General features: G+C 35.5%; 1 long non-coding RNA gene across 1 annotated transcript; it reads right to left on the bottom strand.

Annotated features, from left to right (window-relative positions):
* Positions 1-10,081: 10,081 nt before the first annotated feature.
* Positions 10,082-22,994, bottom strand: LOC106844868 (uncharacterized). The gene is made up of 5 exons (XR_006522652.2): positions 22,882-22,994; positions 18,759-18,823; positions 13,530-13,636; positions 11,686-11,778; positions 10,082-11,431 (listed from the first exon to the last, which is right to left on the bottom strand). It is a non-coding gene; the product is annotated as an uncharacterized lncRNA (long non-coding RNA).
* Between the last annotated feature and the right edge of the window lie 727 nt (positions 22,995-23,721).

Here is a 23,721-nt window from a genome sequence, read left to right as displayed (position 1 = left end):
CACATTGCTGACCCAATAAGACATTTCCTACATAAGGCCACATTTCTAAGATCAGGAGACATAGCTAATCTACCTAATACAAAGACACAACCACAGAGAAGTAGGCAAAATGAGGACATGAAGGAATATGTTCCAAATAAAAGAACAGGATAAATCCTCACAAAAAGGACTAAACAAAACAGAGATAAACAATCTACCTGATAAGGGGTACAAACTAATAGAGATAAGGATGCTTGCTTAACTGGGGAGAAGAATAAATGGACACAATGAGAACTTCAGCAAAGAATTAGAAACTAGGAAAAAAAATCAGAGCTGAAGAATACAACAATGGAAATGAAAAATTCACCAGAGGAAGCCAACAGTATAGTAGATGACACAGAAGAATGGATCAGCGATCTGAATGAAAGAGTAGAGGAAATCACCCAAGCTGAAGAAAAAAAAGAATTAAAAAGAACAATGACAGTCTAAGGGGCCTTTGGGATAACACCAAGTATACAAACATTCACATGATAGCCATCCCAGAAGAACATACAGACAAAGGGGCAGAGAATTTATTTGAAGAAATAGTAGCTGAAAACTTCCCTAACCTGGGAAAAGAGACAGACATGCAGGTACAGGAAGCACAGAGAGCACCAAAAAAGATGAATCCAAAGAGACCCAAACCAAGACACATTTTAATTAAAATTTCAAGAATTAAAGATAAAGAGTGTATCCTAAAAGCTGCAAGAGAAAGGCAACAAGGTACATACAAAGGAAACCCCATAAGGCTATCAGCTTACTTCTCAGCACAAACCTTACAGGCCATAAAGGAGTGGAATAATATATTCAAAGTCCTGAAAGGAAGAAACCTACAACCAAGAATACCCTACCTGGCAAGGTTATCATTCAGAATGGAAGGAGAGATAGTTTCCAAACAAGCAAACACTAACGGAGTTCATCAACACTAAACTGGCTTTACAAGAAATGTTAAAGGGACTTATTTAAATGGAAAAGAAAAGGCCACAGATAGGAATAAGAAAATTATGAAAGAAAAAATATCACTGTTGAAGGCAAATATATGGTATAGGTAGTGAATCAATCCCCCATAAATCTAGTATGAAGGTCAAAAGACAAAAGTACTAAAATGATCCATAACTATGATGAGAGACTAAGGGTTACACAAATATAAAAGAGGTAAAATATATTAAAAAAATAAAATATAGGAGAATAAAAGTGCAGGGCTTTTAGTAAGAGGTTGAACTTCAGAGACCATCAACTTAATATAAATTGCTATTTACATAGGTTGTTATATATGAACCTCATGATAACCACAAACCAAAAACCTCTAATAAAGACACAAAAAATTAACAGAAAGAAATCCAAACGTAACACTAAAGAAAGCCATCAAATCTTAAGGGAAGAGAGCAAGAGAAGAAGAAAGGAAAAGAGAAGAACTACAAAACCGTCTAGAAAACAAGTAACAAAATGGCAATAACTACACACTTATCAATAGTTACTTTTAATGTAAATGGACTCAATAGTCCAATCAAAAGACATAGGGTACCCAAATGGATAAAAATACAAGACCCATATATATGCTACATAAAATAGACAGACTTCAGAGCTAAAGACACTCACAAACTGAAAGCAAAAGGATAAAAAAAGGTACACCATGCAAATGTCAATGAAAGGAAAGCTGGAGTAGCAATACTTACATCAGACAAAATAGACTTTAAACTATAACAAGAGACAAAGAAGGGCATTACATAATGATAAAGGGATCAATCCAATAAGAGGATAAATATTTGTAAATATCTATGTGCCCAACATAGGAGTACCTAAATATATAAAGCAAATATTAACAATATAAAAGGAGAAATTGACCATAACACAATAATAGTAGGGAATTTTGATACTCCACTTACATCAATGGATAGATCATCCAAACAGAAGATCAATAAGAAAACATTGGCTTGAACTGACACATTAGACCAGATGGACTTACTAGATATATATAGAACATTCCATCCAAAAACTGCAAAATACACATTCTTTTCAAATGCACCTGGAACATTCTCCAGGATAGATCCCATAGATCCCATATTAGGACACAAAAAAATCTCAATAAATTAAAAAATATTGAAATAATATCAAACATCTTTTCTGACCACAATAATATGAAACCAGAAATAAACTACTAGAAGAAAATTGGAAAAGTCACATATATATGGAGATTAAACAAAATGGTACTAAACAACTGTCAGGTCAATGGAGAAATCAAAAAATACCTGGATACAAAAGAAAATGAAAATATGACAATCCAAAATATATGGGATACAACAAAAGCAGTACTAAGAGGGAATTTTATAGCAATCTAGGCCTACCTCAAAAAACAAGAAAAATCTCAAATAAGCAATCTAACATTATACCTAAAGGAACAAGGAAAAACAAAGAAACAAAGACCAAAATCAGTAAAAGGAAGGAAATAATAAAAATCAGAGTGGAAATAAATGAAATAGAGAATTAAAAAACAATAGAAAAGGTCAATGAAACTAAGACCTGGCTCTTAGAAATGATAAACAAAATTGGCAAAACTTTAGCTAGAAACACTAAGAAAAAAAGAAGAATCAAAAAAGTAAAATAACAAATGAAAGAGAAGAAATTACAATGGATACCACAGACATACAAAGCATTATAAGTGAATACTTTGAAAAGCTATACACTAACAAATTGGATAATCTGGAAGAAACGGATAAATTCTTAGAATCACATAACCTTCCAAAACTGAGTCAAGAAGAAATAGAGAATTTGAATAGACCAATAATGAGTAATGAGATTGAAATAGTAATCAAAAACCTCCAAAAAACAAAGTCTGGGACCAGACAACTTCTCTGGTGAATTCTACCAAACATTCAAAAATTTAATACCTATCCTTCTCAAACTTTTCCAAAAAATTGAAGAGGAGGGAATACTTCTTAACTCATTCTACAAGGCCAACATTACCCTTATACCAAAACCAGACAAGGACAACAACACAAAACAAAAATCACAGGCCCATATCACCGATGAACATTGATGCAGAAACCCCCAACAAAATATTAGCAAATCAAATACAACAATACAGTAAAAAAAAAAAATCATATACGGTGATCACATGGGATTTATTCCAGGGATACAGGGATGGTTCAACATCTGAAAATCAGTCAACATGATATACCACATTAACAAAATGATGAATAAAAACCACATGATCATCTCAATAGATGCAGAGAAAACATTGGACAAGATACAACATCTACTTATGACAAAAACTTTGAATAAAATGGGTATAGAAGGAAAGCACCTCAACATAATAAAGGCCATATATGACAAACCCACAGCCAGCATCATACTCAATGGTGAAAAACTGAAAGCTATTCCTCTAAGAACAGGGATAAGACAAGAATGCGCACTCTTGCCACTCTTATTCAACATTATATCGGACATCCTAGCCACAGCAATTAGACAAGAAAAAGAAATACAAGCTATCCAAACTTGGAAAGGAAGAAGTAAAACTGTCACTATTTTAAGATGATGTGATTTTAATATAGAAAACCCTAAAGAATCCACAGAAAAACTGTTCGAATTAATAAATGAATATAGTAAAGTGGGAGGGTACAAAATCAGCATAAAATCATTTACATTTCTCTACACTAAAGTTGAAGTAGTATAAGAAGAAATCATGAATACAATCCAATTTACAATCACAACAAAAAGAATAAAATATCTAAGAGTAAATTTAACCAAGGAGGAGCACACTGAAAACTATAAGACATTGTTAAAAGAAATCAAAGAAGACACTAAGAAATAGAAAGATACTCTGTGCTCGTGGATTGGAAGAATTAACATAGTTAAAATGTCCATACTTCCTAAAGCAATCCAGTGATTCAATGCAATCCCTATCAAAGTCCCCATGACATTTTTCACAGAAATAGAACAAGGAATCCTAAAATTTATATGGAACAACAAAAGACCCCGAATAGCCAAAGCAATCCTGAGGGAAAAAAACAAAGCTGGAAGTATCACAATTCCTGATTTCAAAATATACTACAAAGCATAGTAACCAAAACAGCATGGTACTGGCAGAAAAACAGATGCACAGATCAATGGAACAGAATTGAGAGCCCAAAAAATAAACTCACACATCTATGGACAGTTAATTTTCAACAAAGGGGACAAGAACATACAATGGAGAAAGGAAAGCCTCTTCAATAAATGGTGCTGGGAACCCACGTGGAGCAGAATGAAAGTAGACCATTATCTTACACCATACACAAAAATTAACTCAAAATAGATTAGAGACTTGGATGTAAGACCTAAAACCATAAAACTTCAAGAAGAAAACTTATACAGTATGCTTTTTTACATCATTCTTACCAGTATCTTTTGAATATCATGTCTCCCCAGGAAGGGAAATGAAAGAAAAAAATAAACAAATGAGACTACATCAAACTGAAAAGCTTCTGCACAGCAAAGGAAACCATCAACAAAACAGACAGACAGCCTAAAAATTGGAAGAAGATTTTTGCAAATCGTATCTCTGATAAGGGGTTAATATTCAAAATATATAAAGAATTCATAAAACTCAACAAGAAAAAGCAAACAGCACAATTTAAAAATGGGCAGAGGATCTGAACAGATATTTTCCCAAAGAAGGTATGCAGGTGGCCAGTAGGAACATGAAAATATGTCCAACATCACTAATTATTAGAGAAATGCAAATCAAAACTACAATGAGATATCACATCATGCCCATCAAATGGCTATTATTAAAAAGTAAATGCATAACAAGTGTTTGAGAGGATATGGAGAAAAGGGAACCCTCATACGCTTCTGGTGGGAACATAAACTAGTGCACCCACCATGGAAAACAGTGTGGAGATTCCTCAAAAAAATAAAAATAGAACTACCATTTGATCCAGCTAATTTACTTCTTGGTATTTATCCAAAGAACACAAAAACACTAATTCAAAAAGATATATGCATCCCTATGTTCATTCCAGCATTATTCACAATAGCCATGACTTGGAAACAACCTAAGTGCCCATCAATGCATTAATGGATAAAGAAGATGTGGTTATATATATATACAATGGAACACAATTCAGCCATCAAAAAGGCAAAATAATGCCATTTGTGACAACATGGATGGACCTTGAGGGTATTATGCCAAGTGAAATAACTCAGACGGAGAAAGCCAAATACCATATGATTTCACTCATATGTGGAAGATTAAAAAAACAACAACAAACAAACGCATAGATACAGAAAATAGATTGGTGGTTACCAGAGAGGAAGGGGGAGGAGGAGGGGGAAGGGGAAAGGGCACATGTGTATGGTGATAGATGGCAACTAGACTTTGAATGGTGAACACAATGCAGTCTACACAGACGTTGAAATATAATGATGTACACCTGAAATTTATATAATGTCATAAACCAATGTTACTGCAATGAAAATTCATTAAATTTAATTTTATAAAAAGAAGCCAAATGTTAGCAGTGGTAATATTGGGGCAGTGAGATTATAGTGGGGTTTTTTCTTGATGATTTTTTGAGTTTGTAAGTTTTATGAATTGAATAGGAATTACTTCAGTAATTTGAAAAGAAAGTTAATGCTATTTTAAAATGATCCCAGGTATTTAAAGAGGGGTACTACATAATGATAATAGGGCTAATTCACCAAATAGACATGAAAATACTAAATGTATATGCACACAGTAACAGAGCTTCAAAGTATATGAAGTAAAACATGATAGAACTGAAAAAACTTAGTCTATTTGACACATAGAGTGCTCTACCCAACAAGGGCAGGAAAACAAATTCTTTTCAAGTGTACATAAAATATTTACCTAAAATGAACCATATTCTGAAGCATGAGACAAATCTTAACAAATTTAAGAGCATTGAAATGACATAAAGGATGTTCTCTAAACATAATGGAATTAAACTAGAAATCAATAACAGAAAGATATCTGGGGAAATCCCCAAGTATTTGGAAATTAAACATACTTCTAAATAAATAAATGTTAAAGATGAAGTCACAAAGCATATTAGAAAATACCTTGATTTAAATGAAAGTTAAAACTTGGCAAACCAAAATTTGTAGGAATGCAGGTAAGGCAGTGCTTAGAGGGACATTTATAGCATCAATTCCTTATGTTAGAAAAGAAGAAAGGCCTTAAATCAATAATCTACTTTAAGAAACAGGAAACAGAAGAGTAGATTAAACCCAATGTATGCAGAAGAAAAAGAAATAATACAGATTAGAGAGGAAATAAATTAAATTGAAAACATTCAATAAAAAGGAACAGTGCTTCCTTAAAAAGATCAATAAGGTTGATAAACCTCTAGATTAACTCAAGAAAGAAAGAGAAACAAGTGTTGGTGAGGATGTGGAGAAACTGAAACTCTTGTACACTGTTGATGAGAATGCAAAATGGTGCAGGAGCCAAGGAAAACAGTATGAAGGTCCTCAAAAAATTAAAACTAGAGCTACCATATGATCCAGCAATCCCACTTCTGGGTATATATCAAAAAGAATTGAAATCAGGTTCTCAAAGAGATATTGGCACTCTCATCTTCACTGCAGTATTATTTACAATAGATAATATATGAAAATAACCCAATGTCTATCAGCAGACAAATGGATAAGCAAAATGTGGTATTTACATACAATGGAACATTATTCCACTTTTTAAAAGAAGGAAATCCTGCCATTTGCAGCAACATGGTTGAACTTGTAGGACATTATGCTACGTGAAATAAGCCAGTTACAGAAGGACAAATACTGCATGATTTCACTTGTATGAAGTTTCTAAAATAGTCAAACTCATAGAAGCAGTGAATATAATAGAGGTTTCCAGGGACTGGGAGTTGGGGGAAATGGGGAATAATTTGTCAAAGAGTACAAAGTTTCAGTTAGCAAGATGAATAAGTTCTAGAGATCTGCTGTACAACATAGTGCCTATAGTTAACAATAAGGTAGTGTGCACTTCAAAATTTGTTTTTACCACAAAAAAAAAGAAAAGAAAAAGATGCAAGGAAACTTTGGGAGGTCTTGGATATGTCTATTACCTTGATGGTGGTAAGGGTATCACAAGTGTTTACATATGTCCAAATACATCAAATTTTACATATTAAATATGCACAGTTCTTTGTATATCAATCATACCTCAATAGAGCTGCTAAAAATAAAATACAATAAAACTAGTCAAGGAACAAAAGAAAGAAAGTGTATACACCAAGTACACTATCAGGAATGAAAGGAGAGACAGAAGTCAGACCTTACAGAAATTAAAAATATTATAAGGGAATATTATGGAAACCTTTATGCTCATAAATTTGACGACTTATATGAAATGGACAAATTCCATGCAAGACACAAACTACCACAGCTGACACAAAAGGAAATAGATAATATGTCCACGTGTCTCTTAAGGACATTTAATTCATAGTTAGAAACTTTCCCACAAAGAAAACTCCAGGCCCAGATGGCTTCAATGGTAAATTCTACCAAACATTTAAGGAAGAAACAATACTAATTTTACACAAAAACTTCCACAAAATTTAAGAGAGGAAAGAACTCTTCCCAACTAATTTCATGAGTCTAGCATTACCCTGATAGGAAAAACAGACGAAGACATTACAAGAAAAAAAACCAGTATCTTTCATGAACACGGACAGCTAAATTTTAGCAAATTTAATCCAGCAATATTTAAAAAGAAAAATATGTCATGACCTTGTGGGGCTTATCTTAGGAATACAAGGCTCATGTAACATTTGAAAATCAATGTAATTCTCCATTACCAATACACTAAAAAAAATATGATACTATCAAAGATGCAGGGAAAGCACTTGACGAAATTCAACATCCATTCATAATTTCAAAAAAAAACTCTCTCAGGAAACCAGTGCAAGGAAACTTCCCTAATCCGATAAAGGATCTCCACTAAAAATATAAAGCCAGCATTACGTATTATGGTGAAAGACTGAATGCTTTCTTCCTAAAAGTGAAGACAATGTAAGGATATCTGCTCTCACCACTCCATTTAACATCTTACTGGAGGTCCTAGCCAATGCAATAAGGGAAAAACAAAACAACTAAAATGCATTGATATTGGAAAGGAAAAATAAAACTGTCTCTATTTGCAAATGACATGATTATCTATGAAGAAAATCTCAAGGAATACACAAAGTAGCTCTTGGAACTAATAAGAGAGCTTAGCAAGGTTTCAGGATGCAAAATCAATATAAAAAATCAGCTGTATTTCTATGCACTAGCAATAAAAAGCATAATTTAAAAAGCAATGCTATTTACATAAACACCAAAAAACATGAAATACTTAAATGTAAATCTCACAAAATATGTGCAGGATCTGTATGCTAAAAAACACAAACACTTCTGAAAAAAAAAAACCCAAATAAATGGGAGGAGATAATGTGTTCAAGGATTGGAAGACTAAATATTGTCAACATGTCAATTCTCCCCAAACTTATCTATAAATTTAATGCAATACAAATAAAAATCTCAGCAGGATTTCTTTTGTAGAATTCAACAAATTGATTTTAAAGTTTATATGGAAAGGTAAAAAGATTAGAATATCAAATACAGTTTCAAAACAGAAAATAACAGCTGGAGAATTCACACTACTGGATTTCAAGACATAATAAAACTGCATTAATCATAACAGTGTGGTATTGGAGAAAGAATAGACTATAGATCAACAGAACAAAATAGAGTCCAGAAATACACCCACATGTAGGGTCAATTGATTTTTTTTTTTTTAAAGATTTTATTTTTTTCCTTTTTCTCCCCAAAGCCCCCCGGTACATAGTTGTATGTTCTTCGTTGTGGGTCCTTCTAGTTGTGGCATGTGGGACGCTGCCTCAGCGTGGTTTGATGAGCAGTGCCATGTCCGTGCCCAGGATTCGAACCAACGAAACACTGGGCCGCCTGCAGCGGAGCGCGTGAACTTAACCACTCAGCCACGGGGCCAGCCCCTAGGGTCAATTGATTTTTGACAAGGGTTAAAGGCAATACAATGGAGAAGGATAGTTTTTCAGTAGTTGATATTTGAACTATTAATGCATACTTCACACCTTATTAAAAACTAACTAAAAGTAGATCACAGACCTAGATTTAAAACATAGAGCTATAAATCATCTGGAAGAAAACATGGAGAAAATTCTTATGACCTTGGGTTAGGCAAAGACATTAGATGCAACACCAAAAGTACAAGCCATCAAAAAATTGATAAATTGGACTGCATCAAATATTAAAAATTCTAGTCTCTGAAAGACACTATTTAGAAAATGAAAACACAATCCACAGGTGGAATAAAATATTTACAAAACACTTATCTGACATAGAACTTGTATCCCGAATATATAAGAAACTCTGAAATCTCAATAACAACTAACACCACCAAATGCTGGTGAGGATATGGAGTCAGAGGAACTCTCATTTGTTGCTAGTGGAATGCAAATGGTATAGCCATTTGGGAAGATAATTTGACAGTTTCTTGCAAAACTAAACATACTCTTACCATACGATCCAGCAGTTGTACTCCAGGGTATTTATCCAAATGAGTTGAAAACATGTCCACACAAAAACCTGCACACCATGTTTGTAGCAACTTTATTCATAACTGCCAAAACTTGGAAGCAACCAAGATATCCTTCAGTAAGTAAACAGATAAATAAACTGTGATACATCCATACAATAGAATATTATTTGGCACTAAAGAGAAATGAGCTATGAAAATGAGCATGAAAAAACATGGAAGAACCTTAAATGCATATTACTAAGTGAAAGAAGCCAACCTGAAAAGGCTATATACTATAGGATTCCAACTATATAACGTTCTGGAAACAGCAAAACTATGGAGATAATAAAAAGGTCAACGGTTGCCAGGGATTAGGGAGGATGGAGGGATGAACAGACAGAGCACAGGGGACTTTCAGGGCAGTGAAACTACTCTGTATGACACTATAATGGTGTATACATGTCATTATACATTTGTCCAAATCTATAGAATGTACAAACCAAGAGTGAGCTCTAATGTAAATTATGGGCTTTGATAATGATGTGTCAATGTAGGTTCATCAATTGTAAAAAATGTACCACTCTTGTGTGGAATGTCAGTAACGGGGGATGTTATGCATATGTGAAGGCAGGCAGTATATGGAAAATCTCTGTGCCTTCTGCTCAATTTTTCTGTGAACCTAAAACTTCTCTAAAAAATAAAGTCTATAAAAAATTCAATATGAAAACAAACCAATTTTTTAAAGTCAGTAAAAGATTTGAACAGATACTTCACCAAAGACAATATAGAGGTGGCAAATAAGCACATGAAAATATGCTCAATATCATTAGTCATTAAGGAAATGCACATTAAAATAACAAGATATACCACTACACATCTTTTAGAGTGACCAAACTTGAAAAATATGACAATATCAACTGCTAGCAAGGATGTGGAGTAACTGAAATGCTTTTACATTACTAATGGGAATGTAAAATGCTACAGGCACTTTAGAAAACAGTTTAGCAGTTTCTTATAAAGCTAAATGTGCACAGACCCTATGACCCAGCCATCACACTCCTAGATATTTACCCAAGAGAAATGGAAACATACATTTACACAAAAACTGCGTGAGTAATTAATAGTGGCTTTATTCAAAATCACAAAAAAACTGAATACAACCCAAATGTCTTTCACCTGATGAACGGATATAAACAAACTCTGAATACCATACAATGAAATACTACAGAACAATAAAAAGTATGAACTACATGCAACAACACGGATAAATCTCAAAATAGTTACATTGAGTGAAAGAAGCCATATTCAAAAGGCTATGATTACATTTATATGACATTTTGGAAAATAAAAAACTGTTGACAACATTGACAGAAAACATATCGGTAGTTTCCAGAAGCTTGGAACAGAGACAGCACAGGGGAATTTGGAGGGGAGAGTATGATGGGATTGTTCTGTATCCTGATTTTGATGGTGTTTACATGATTGAATGATTTTTCAAAATGCATAGCACTCTTTGAATTTTGCAGCACATTTCATTCTACGTAAATTAAGCCTCAAAAACTAAAATTTAAAAATGTCAATTAGATTTTTTTTTAAATCTCAAGTAGTATAGCCTAAATGCCAAAGTCAGATGTTTGAATTTTGAACATTATAAAAACAAAGGAATACAGAATCCAAGTTAAGGTAGTAAATCTTAAATAGAGAGCTTTGTTTTGACCTGTGATTTCTCATCAAAGGCCAGTCAATTCTTACGCACAGGTATTTTTGTTTGTTTGTTTAGTTCTCCCTCATTTCTTCCTTGGTTCAAGATGGACAATCTCTGAATTTCCGTGACCACCAAGGATGCAGTGGATCTTCATCTTTTCCCTAAGTCAGACAGACAGAAATAGATACATGTACATACAGACACAAACACACACACGCACTGAGCTTCAGACTCAGTATCTAGCACAGTGTCTTGCTCACATTTTTGGTGATGTTCCTGGGCCCCACCAACTCCTCTATCCTTCGCTTACAGGACAATATGCTGCCTCGTGACTCTTCATTTCTGATCCTATTTTTGCTCGTACATAGACTCCCTCGCTCTACTTTCTCCCTGCCCAAACCAGGAAATGTCTTACCCACTACCAGTTTGCTTAATATTTAGCATCAGTGACAAACATCTCTAAACTCCAAATCAGCATGTGTCCCAGGAAAGTGCACCAGAATATCACCTAGGAAAATATAAAAGAAAAAGGAAAGTTTTTTTTTCCTACTATAGAAAATATGGTAAGGGTTTAGTTGTCAGTGTTCATTTACTTTGTTTTGTTTTGTCTTTTGTTATAACTTTGTGGCTTCCTGTGAACTAGATAGCAGTTGTGGGTACTTGTCAAAGAACCCATCTGCCTTAATAAGTCAATTATCATTTGAGTTACCCTAGTGCCTTACTGCTAATAAGTAATTCTGAAATATCAAGAAAACTCATAAATTGTAAGGCAAATCGGACATTTTTCACAAAGCATTTACTTATCAGGAAGTGATAAGATCTCCAGTTTGAGCTACTATGAAGTTGCCAAGAAACATATTAAAGAAAACAAGGAAGAATAGACCTGTAAAAGAATGGCTTAAATTTTTTAATTAAATTAACATTTAAAATAAAAGATTGACCTTGAATTTAAGCTTCAATAGCACATATGCTGACTCCATTTCTTTCAGTGGGACAGATTCCTCAAATGATTATACTAATCCAGAATATACACCTCTCTGACTATCAAATTAGAAAAGGAGTAGGGACAAAGGCTAAGATAATGTCTTCTTATTTCTACTCCTCTTCCCAATATTGGAGGCATTTATTTGCAAATCTGACAAGAGACAATAACAAAGAGAGAAATAACATCTTGGTGGTCTATAACTGAAAAGAAGAATTGGAAAATTATTTTTTAAAATGCAAGTTGACAGGAAAAAGAAAAGGAAGTTTCGTCTCCACTCCAGCTAAAATTTCTTGAGAATGTTAAATAATGAAACCCTGTAAGACAAAGCTAGCATGAGATAAAACAAAGAGGGCACAGAGTGGTTGAAAACTCAGCATGCTGTCTTGGAAATATGAGAGGCAGTACAGTCTACAGTGAAGAGTGTTGGTTTAGGAGTCAAGGCAAAGTGTAGTATTTGTTAGTGCAACATCAGGAGTGATGTGAACATTGAATGAGATCACAAACATGAATATGAAAGGACTGTAAACTTTATAGTATGCCAGTAATATATCAAGAATAATGATTATTATTATTTTATGCTAGAGCCCCAAAATTTTATTTCTCTAAAATTACCAAACGAAACCTGAAATTATAATGAGTGTAAATGGAAAAAGAAAATAAGTAGTCTTTAAAGTTACCTCTTTCTAAGTAATCCAGAGTTCTTTTTTTAATCTTATGCTTATTTCATTTTAATTTGTTCTACAAAAATATTAGAGTAGAAGTTACCACTTATATTTTACTAGAAGTATGCTAGCACCTGTCCTCTGCTGGTGAGGATTCTAGATTAATTTTTGTTGTACTCAGTGACTCTAAGACCTGGAATATTTTATCTCTGAGAACAATTTGCAACCAGATTTGAAGTGAGGAAATGTCTCTGCCTTCCTCAGGGTTAGCAGAATTAGACCCTAGACACCCAAGTAGATCCCATATAGAGGATTAAGAGAAAAACTTAATGCCAAAAAGTCCACAGTGTTAATAGAAACTGAGGCTCTTTGGGCTCTGCCTATCTTTCATTGGTGTGTTTAGATTTCCATAAGGACTTGACAACAACTCAGCTTCAACACATCAGAATCAATTTGTCAAGGTGGACACAGTGTAGAAGGGATACTGACCTAAAGAAGGTCCCAGTCCTACCTCTACCCTTCACAAGCTGAGTTACTTTGGGGAAATCACATTCCTTTCTGGGCTTTTTTTCCCCTTATCTATAAATGAAGAGATTGAATACACAATTTTACCTCTAAAATTCTATCTTTTGATTGGCTTGGTGAGTGTCCTTTTCCTTCTCCTACTCCGTGCGTCTTCTGCTGAAATAATGCTCTCAGCAAACAAGTATGGCCTTTTCCTGGCAAAGAAAGACTGTTTTTCTATCATGAATATATAATTCCCATAAGGAAGAAGATAAGCGATGCAGAGAAAATGAGGTAACCTCATACAATTCCTAGATGAATAAACATTTAATTTACAAAAGAGTATTAGATACTAACCTTGAAAAACACACAATATTTATAGAACCCAGCAGTCCCTAGGACTAAAAAAACTAACAAACTGGCTTTTGGCAGCTATAAAATACATTTGGTTTTCTTCCATTGGTTTTTACATCACAAGAATGTAACACAAGCACTATTGTAGCAATGTCACTTTTCAATATTTAAACTCAGTGACATCTCTGAACAGGGTTGACCACCTACATCATATATAGGTGCCTATGTGCAGTGGTGACTTCAGTAATAGTGGAAAGGATTCATAGAAAAAGCATATAATTCTGTATAGGTATGCATATTTATTGCAAGCTCTGAAGGCAAACTGCCTGGATTCAAATCCTAGCTACACCACTAATTCACTGCCTAAACTTAAGGAAGTTACTCAACCTCTCCATGCTTCAGTTTCCTCAACTGTCAAATAAGGGGAATGACTGTACATTCTATTTAGATTGTTGTGGAGATTGAATGAGATAATATGTGTAAACCACTTAGCATTAGTATTTGGTATATAGTAATTACTCACTAAGTATCAGCCAGTGTAACAGGATGCTAAATATGACGTTTTGCCGTTGTGCCAGTTTAAGCAGAAGCCCCAACCCCAAAAACAATGCAATATGTAAGGAAGTATAAGATCATCTAGAAAAGCTTGCAGGTAGAGTGTCCAAAACTCCATTCTGCCAGCCTTAGTCCTTCAGCCACTTCCAGGCTACATAAGAGAAGGCTAAGAATTCATTGAGAGTATATAGAGCGCTATTTAAAAAATATTATTTGTCTTTTTTCCACTTTTATTGAGATATAATTGACATACAGCACTATGTAAGATTAAGGCGTATAACATAATGACTTGCCCTACATATATTGTGAAATGATTACCACAATAAGTTAGTTAACATCAATCATCTTATATAGATACAAAAAAGGAAAAAAGCTTTTTCCTTGTAATGGAACTCTTAAAATTTACTCCCTTAACAACTTTCAAATATCCCATACAGCAGTATTAACTATAGTGCTCATGCTGTACATTACATTCCCAGTATTTATTTATCTTATAGCTGAAAATTTGTACCTTTTGACCACCTTCATCCAATTCCCTCACCTCCCAGCTCTGGTAACCACAAATCTCATCTCTTTTTCTATGAATTTATTTTTTGTTGCAGATTCCACATACAAGTGAGATCACACAGTATTTGTCTTTCTCTGTCTGACATATTTCACTTAGCATAATGCCCTCAAAGTCCATCCATGTTGTCACAAATGGCAGGATTTCCTTCTTTTTATGACAATAATAATCCATTATATGTTAGCTCAGAGACAGTCTTCCTCATCAAAGGGAGGAGGATTGGCCGTAGTTAGCTCAGGGCTAATCTTCCTCAAAAAAAAAAAAAAAAAAAAAGGAAAGGTGATTAGTATCACAAATGCACTGGCGGAGGGTCAAGTCATCAAACACCATGAAGAACTACAGTAACACTGCAGAACAGAAGGAAAATGACAAATATCCAGAAACCAAACCTGAAGTCACAGAAAACTGCATTCTAACTGAAAGAGAACTCAAAATTGCTATCATAAAGAAACTCAATGAGTTACAAGAAAACTCAGAAAGACAGTTCAATGAGCTCAAGAATAAAATTGCTGAACAGAAAGAATACTTCACCAAAGAGATGGAGGATCTAAAAAATTACCAAACAGAAATTCTGGACATGAGGAACACAATTAGTGAGGTACAAATAATGTAGAAAGCAAAAAAATGGAGTAGATCTTATGGAGAAGAGAATTAGTGACCTTGAACAGAGAAATACAGAAATGCTTCAGGTGGAGGAAGAGAGAGAACGAAGTTGTTTTTTTTTTAAATGAAGAAATTATTTGCGAAATATCTGATTCAATTAGGAAAATCAACATAAGAATTATCAGTATCCCAGAGGGAGAAAAGAGCAGAAGGCTTATTCAGAGAATTACTAGCTGAGAACTTCCCAAGCCTCGGGAAAGAATTGGACATACAAGTACATGAAACCAATACAATGCAAATTTAAATAGCAAAACATCACTACACATCAATTAGATGACTAAAAATAGTGGCAATACCAAATGCTAGTGAGGATGCAGAGAAGCAATCACTCATACATTGCTTTTGGGGACATAAATTGGTGCAACCACTCTGGAAAGCACTTTGGCATTTTTTACTAAATTAAACATACCATTGCCATACAACCAAACAATTGAACTCTGAGGCATTTATCCCAGGGAAATGAAAATTATAGCCACAGAGAAACCTACACACGAGTGTTCATAGCAGCTTTGTTCATAAGAACCAAACACAGAGATAAGGAGAACAGATTGGTGGTTACCATAAAGAAAAGGGGTGACAGGACATCAAAAGGGATAAAGGGGCACATATGTATGGTGATGCACAAAAACTGGAGTTTTGGTGGTGAATATGATGCAGCCTATACAAAAGCCAAAATATGATGTACACCTGAAATTTACACAACGTGACCTCAATAAAATAATTTAGAAAAAAAACTAGAGACAACCAAAATGTCCTTCAGCAAATGAATAATTAAATAAACTGTGGCACATCCATACCCTGGAATACTAAGAAATAAAAAGGATCAAACTATTGATACATGCAACAACTTGGATGAAGTTCCAGGGAATTATGCTGAGTAAGAAAAAGCCAATCCCAAAAGGTTACAAACTGTATGACTCCACTTATATAACATTCTTGAAATGACAAAATTATAGAAATGGAGATCAATGGTTGCCTGAGATTGAGAGATGAGGGCAAGAACAAAAGTCGATGTGGCTATAAAAGGCAACATGAATCTTTGTGGTGATGGAAATATTCTGTATCTGACTGTATCAGTGTCAATCTCCTGGTTGTGATATCGCACTATACTTTTGCAAGATGTTACCTTTGGGAGAAACTGGGGAAGGGTACACAGCATCTCTCTCTCTGTATTATTTCTTACAACTGCATGTGAATCTACAATTATCCCAACATAAAATTTTAATTTAAAAAAATTTTAGCACCAGGTTCCCCACCAACACATGCTCCATGTCTGGGCCATGCCCATATGGGCGGAAGAGGCTCTCTGCACCGGACACTGCCCTGGTGCCCAGCAGGGGCACACAGAGCAACACAAACAACATGAGAGGTGGGGGCACGAGCTATCTGAGACCAAGCCAAGCTCTGTAGCACTGCCATATCATTCCTCCTGGGTGAGATTCACCTTAGAGGTATTCAGTCATAATCGCACAAATAGTCACTTCACCCATTGGTTTCTCAGCCAAGCACACACACCATTTGAATTTTTTTTAAATTTCTTTTTTGTTTTTGTGTTTTTACACTTTTTTTTTTTTTTTACGAATCCTTGTGTGGAGGCTGACCTTCAGTAGATCGCAGTGAGGAAGCTGCTCTGTAGATGACCCAGAAGCAGGTTGTCTATGAATGGTTTAGCACCATAAAATTTTTTTAAATGAAAGAAACCAAAAGAGAGAAAATATATTTAATGTTAGAGAAAGAAATTCATAATATATTGTTAAATAAAAATAACAGGTTGATAAACAATATGTATAATGTAATTCCATTTTGATGAATATATCTACGTATATATGTAAAGCAAAAGGCATAAAAGGCTATACACATGAATATTAAGAGTCGGTTAATTTAGCATGGTGGGATCATGGATGATTTTTTATTGATTTTATTTTTGCTTAGTGATATTTTGTAATTTCATATAACTAAAATAAAATGAAGTAACTTCAGAAAAAAACACTTTAAATTTATTTACACTAAAATGTTAGTGATTTCTCAAATCCACTTTGCTTCAAACGGTTGCAACTCAATCAGCATAAGAAAAGAAGCACTGGATGCCTAGACAATAGAAGAAACAGAGAAAAGAAATCTTTAAATAAAAGAAAAGTCATGAAGGGCTCACTTCATTTATTCCCTAATTTTCCTCAGAGCTGACCCTGCTGGACTGACAAGTTCAGAGTTAATTTCACATGTTTGGCAGACACACCTTGCCCCCAAGAAGACCTACACAGTGTGGAAGAGAGATTTCTAGATTTCTAGCCCCTTCTCTGTTTAAAATGTTCTTCTGATAGGCTCTCCTGAGTACCTATTAAGTACAACAAGACTATCCAACACACTCTTAAAAGTCTGAAAGGAGGCGACAGTTATGCAACATGGAGTGGTTATTTATATATAATGCTATCAGCACTTCCTGCTTAGAACAGGAAGAAGGAGAAGGACTGACAGTTATAAACCCAAAATGAGTAAAATGAAGAGTCTTCTTTATCTCAGGAACAAAAAGACAGACTCTTATAGCTACCATTTTGACTGCTCCTGATGACTGCTTGTTTGCTTGTTTGTTTGTTTAAATGATATTGGACTCAAGACAGCCTGGAAATTGATAGTCATCAGATTCAAGAATGTGCTTCACTTAGAAATCAAAGTCAGCATTAGAACCATTTCAGAGGAGGGAGGACAACAATAATATCTTTATTCAAAAGAGAAAGTTCAACTTTCTCTAACAAGAGCATTTCACAACCAACCCTAAGCTGATAACAAATAATAATCTCAGAATTTTATAATACGTTCTCATTTTCAAAGTGCTTTCACAGACCTCATTTGATCAACAGCGAAAAATTGAAAAATAGCAGCTCAGGCTCTATGTTAAGAGATGTGACAAAAGTGATCGATTTAAGTGCCTAAACACCAGATAAACCTCTACTCCTCATCTTATGAGTATATTTTCCTTCCATAAGGAAGATGTTCAACCAACGAGTAACCACAAATTTGTCTCCTTTCCACAACTTTGCCCACAATTTTTCTCTATGAATAAGAAATAAATTGTTAGGTACAACTTCAAGGGACCAAAGGCAATCTATAAACAGATAAAGTGAATTTGATGTTGAGCCATAAAAGTGTGTACCAAATCAAAAATCATGAAATTAAACAAACTAAGTCCTTTGTTCCATTACCATATCTGTTATACTTCTGCGGATCCAGCTTGGCCCCATGAGACCCATAACATCTTTTGTGTTCCCTGTAGAACAGGAAAAAAAAACTTCATTCTTGTGGTTTGTTTTAGTCAAGGTAAAAGCCTCAACCAGACAATCTAGACACCAACTATCCAGTGATATGGGGCCTCTAGACAGAACAGGCATGCACATATTTACTAGGACATAGTCAATATCAAGTAAAGCATTTCTGATCATCTGTAAGCAAACATAAAATAAAAATCACCAAAAAGGTATAAATTGGAAAGGCTGTGGAAATATTATTTAAAAAAATCAAGATTCTATTTTGCATTTAAATCTGTACCCAATATTGCCTGAGGGCTCCATTCATATAAACCACCAGACCACTAAACCAGCAAGGCTACGACGTGGGAAAGTTCTTAATGCTCCAAACCAGAACTCGTTCTTTGGGACAGTGTCTAATTCCTTGCTGGTAACTTTAAAATATAAATAACTCTGATTGAGCAAAACCATGGCGTGAATAAAAATAAAGCTATATTTGTTGGAAATATAATTTGTGCCAGGCACTAGTACATTTAAGCCTCCTAAGAACCCCAAGAGTTGGTGTAATTATTGGCCCCATTTTACAGACCAGGAATCTAAGAAGCCAAACTTGCCCAAGATCACAACTAGTAAATGGTGGAACAAAGATTCAGCCCAGATCTGTCTACCTCTCAATGCAAACGACATCTCAAAATGTAGTTACTTCTGCTACCCTCTACTCCTTCTAGGGGAGGGAGTGCTAAAACGAAAAAGGAAAAGAGGTGTCATGAAAACATGGTTTATTTGCTTCAAAATTTTTGCCCAAGTCTAGTTCTGCTTTTATTTTTTGAAAGTGAGGGTGTCTCAGTAAGAGAGGTGAAGCTAGGTTAAGGGCTAGGCCCCAAAATTAAATGTTTAAGTCAGTTTCCCTTCTTGGCTAGAAAGTTGGTTAGTCACTGCTGAGATAAAGGAGATACACCAAATAGAGTTTCCGAGTACGTCCCTGAGGGATTTCCCCTGATACTAGGAAATAACTGTAAGGTTGTTTGTACAGCTATTTACAGTTCACAAGTACTTTCACATGCTTTAACTCACCCTGATTCCCAGTGAAGTGACAGAGTGGTGATTATTAACCCTTTACCTTTGTTAATTACAAATGGGAAAACCGAGGCTCAGAAAATTCAAGTGACTTGCTCTCTCCCAGGTCACAACAAAACTGGTAGAGTCATAATTAAATATGGTGGAGTCTTGGGGCTCCATTTTCAAGTCAACTGAATGTTTCCACTTTGCCTTCAAAGAATTCCAGTGGCTAAAGAAGTTTTACAAATAGTACTTCATTAGCCCATACACACAGCAAACACATACAAATATGCCTAGCAGGTGCTGTCATTGTGGTAAACTGACCTCCAGGCATAAAAGTAGGCCTTTGCAACTAGATCCTCAATGGCAACATTTCCCTACCCTGGGACTGTAACACCCTACAGGATCCCAAATTATCTCAAAGTTACCCAAATTTCTCTCAAGAAAATTTTATTTGTAAGAATTCATGCAATATTTTGGGTGAGAAATAGCCACTGTATAAGAGAGGAAGATAGAGAAACAGGTAATGAAATAATTTTATCTGCATATTACCTTATAGTTTATAAAGCTCTTTCATACTCTCATTTTATTTGATTTTTAAATGCTGTGAAATGGGCAGAGTTGATATTATTATCATTTTTTTTCTAATAAGAACACTAAGATTCCCCATCCATAGTGCATGACCTCTCCTATGAGTCAGCCCTTGGGTCACTTCTCCTTAGTGGATCTGAATTTAAAGGCATCTAAAAGAGGATTCTCACTGTGAACTACACCTAAAGGAATTTTAGGCTTATGCTAACAAGTTTGGAGTTTCAGGAGCTCTCAGAAGCTGTGGACTCCTTAGTCCTAAAATAACTGCCAGTATACTAGTCTCTAGTTAGAGCAGTGCTTTCACCAGTAATTTATAGTAAATGATTTCTCAGAAAATTTTCCTCAGAAAAACCTAAACTTGGCACACATTTAAGTGGCTGTAGACAATCCCTCCAATTAAGCAAAGGGATAGTTCTCACTGAAGGTCTTTGCCTAATTCCTCCATTACTGATCCTCTCTTGGAACAAAAGCTGAGGTGAGGGCAAGTTCAACTAGGCCCCAGTTCCTAGGTTTGCAGAATGTTATTGGGTTTCCTGACCACATGCACCCGGAAGACTCTCTCTCACCTCAGTTGCCAAAATGACCCACCAATCCAACCCGTTTTCCCACCCACACCCATCTCCAGCTGGACTCAGAGGCAAACACTAAGTAGGAGAAAGTAAAGCTGAAGTTTATCATCATTACTACACCTTCCATTTATATAACACTTTTTCTTTTCACTGCACTCTTATATATATATTCTCTTTTTTGGTCCTGTCAGGGGAGAAAGGCAAGAACAGCACAAATATATGCAAAGAAGATCCCTCATCCATGCTAACCAGGTGCCCTGCTCTCAAAACTTCGAAGCCCATGCAAAAGCTCACACATGCTCAGTGTGCCTCAGTTATGTCCATAGATCCACACTGAGATAGAAATAAACACAAAGGGGGTGGAAATAAATCTGCTTACTCTTGATTGGGAATCCAGAAACCTGGGTTCTTTTCCCAACTTGGCACTTAATTATATCACCTTGTACTAGTGATATTCCCTACCCCAAAACAGATATTAATTTTAAAATCTATTCTATGTCTATGGCTACTGAGCATCTGAAATGTGGCTAGTGTGATTGAAGGACAGAATTTTTCATTTCATTCCGTTTCATTTAATTTACATTTAACTTTAAATAACCACACATGGCTAGTGACTACCACACTGGACAGCACAAAATAACATAGGGATGTTGGCTTGAATGATCTGTACCATCTCTCCTAAGTCATCTATGCAATTCTGTTCTGCAGAGTTCATTCAAACTCATCTGGAATTCTCAGTTAGTGTGCCCAGGCCTCACCAGAAATGATAATCCAGGATCGCTTTATACCCAGGGTATAGGCCCTGGGGCAGGAGGAAGGAAAGTGATGCAAGCCTTATTTCTACAGCTAGACCAACATTTTTTATTGTCTCTGGGTTTCTAAGCTGGGACTAAAGGGTAAATCAAGGCTATCCCAATGAATGTACATGTGTGTATAGAACAGGGCTGTGAGTATAGTAACACTCTTTATCTACCTTTCCAAAGTGTCATTAGTATTAATTATGGAACAATTTCAGTTCTGGAAGAAAAAATGACTTCTCTTGATTTTGTGGTAAAACAAATACATCTTCAGAAAGTCTCTTTCTCTCTGGCCTCAGTTTCCTTGTCTGCAATATGAGAGAGTTGGACTAGATTTATTTATTCGACAAAGCAAACGAGGTGATAAGCTAGGGACACACCTTGGACAGCTGGGGACACGATGATTAATCAGACCTGTTTTACCCTCAGGAACCCAATTTAATAAAAAGTCTAAACAAAGTAATTTTTCAAGGCCCCATTTCAGCTCTGAGTCCACATAAGCTATGAATCCTGTGGCTCATAGTTAATGTGTGAATGTTGTATGACCGAAAATCTTTTAACCTTTTACATAGGTCCTACTTCATTAAAACAGAGTCACCATCCAACTACATGTTACTCCACCTCTCCCTCACCATTACCTACTTGGTCCTATTCATCCCAGCAATAAGGTAAAAACTAAAAAAGTCGGGGAAAATGAGAAAGAGTAGAGAGATGGCAGCAGAGAGGTATCAGTCTGGGCACGTAACCATTTCCTAAAATGATAGAAAATGTGAGGGTAAGTATGTAATGAAGATAGAAAGGATGGAGAGGTGAGGAAAGGAGATAAGGAGTCTGTTGTTAATTATAGCAAACATGGTATAAATTGATACAGCTATAAAGGCAAAGACCAATCAGGGATGAGTGGAGCACTGCCCTTCCCACCACTCAGGAAGCAGAGAAGCAACTAAGGAAGGAAATGCGTAGGGGAGCACACAGAAGCAGCACAGAGCATCGCCTCTCTGCTACAGCTGTTCTGGTGCCATCTTGATACTCAAAAATCTAGCCCCTTTCTCTTTTATTCCTTACCTGATTATGAACTACCCTTCCACGATAGCTCAAGATGGCTGTAACAGTCCAGACTGAAGAGGAAGCAATAACTCACCCTCTGCCTCCCTTATGAACTTTCCCCTAGATCTCTGGGGATCTAAAGTCAGTGGAAGAAATTCTAGCTATAATGTCACTTTAGTTAGTAAAATTCCCCAGGGGAGGATTAAAGAGTCTGGTGTTGGATCTAAATGTTATTTCCCCCTTTAATTTGATTGGATAGCCTTTTCCCGCAACCAGTACCACAACCAAGAATTCTATGAAAGGCAATGAAGATTTCAGAAACCTTCGAGCCCTGGCTCCTGCTTGCCTGTAAGATAATTCTGGTACCCACAGATGTAAAGTTTGAGTAAATGGCTTTATTCCTGCAACAGGTAGCGGGCCAGAGGGCTGTTGCTGGGCTCACGTTTTACTGAGTACACCAAATTAGTTATTAGCTATGGGCCATATTTAAAAAGTATTAAAACGAATATATTTATGCCCATCCCCATATAGACCATCTTAACATAACTTAATACAATTGATGTAACCAGCTAATATCCATTTGGTTCATAAGATCAAGATGCCACCCCAAGCTCCAGTCACCACATAGCAAATTGCCATGTCCCGATTCTCCCGAAGCCAGACAGAGCATCCGATATCTCCAACACTCCCAGAGCCTAGCCAAAGACCAAGAGCATTTACCTGGCTCCCAAATTCCTAACACAGGACCACTGATAGCAAGCCCAGTCATTCCAGACCGTTTTCAGTGTGACAGAAAAAAACCCACTTTTAATCCAGTGGAGGCAATGTATTGTCGTGGGGATTTGGGGAAGCCAACCT

Source organism: Equus asinus, chromosome X (genome assembly GCF_041296235.1).
Source record: "Equus asinus isolate D_3611 breed Donkey chromosome X, EquAss-T2T_v2, whole genome shotgun sequence".
NCBI classification, from domain to species: domain Eukaryota; kingdom Metazoa; phylum Chordata; class Mammalia; order Perissodactyla; family Equidae; genus Equus; species Equus asinus.
This window is presented reverse-complemented; position numbering and strand designations above follow the sequence as displayed.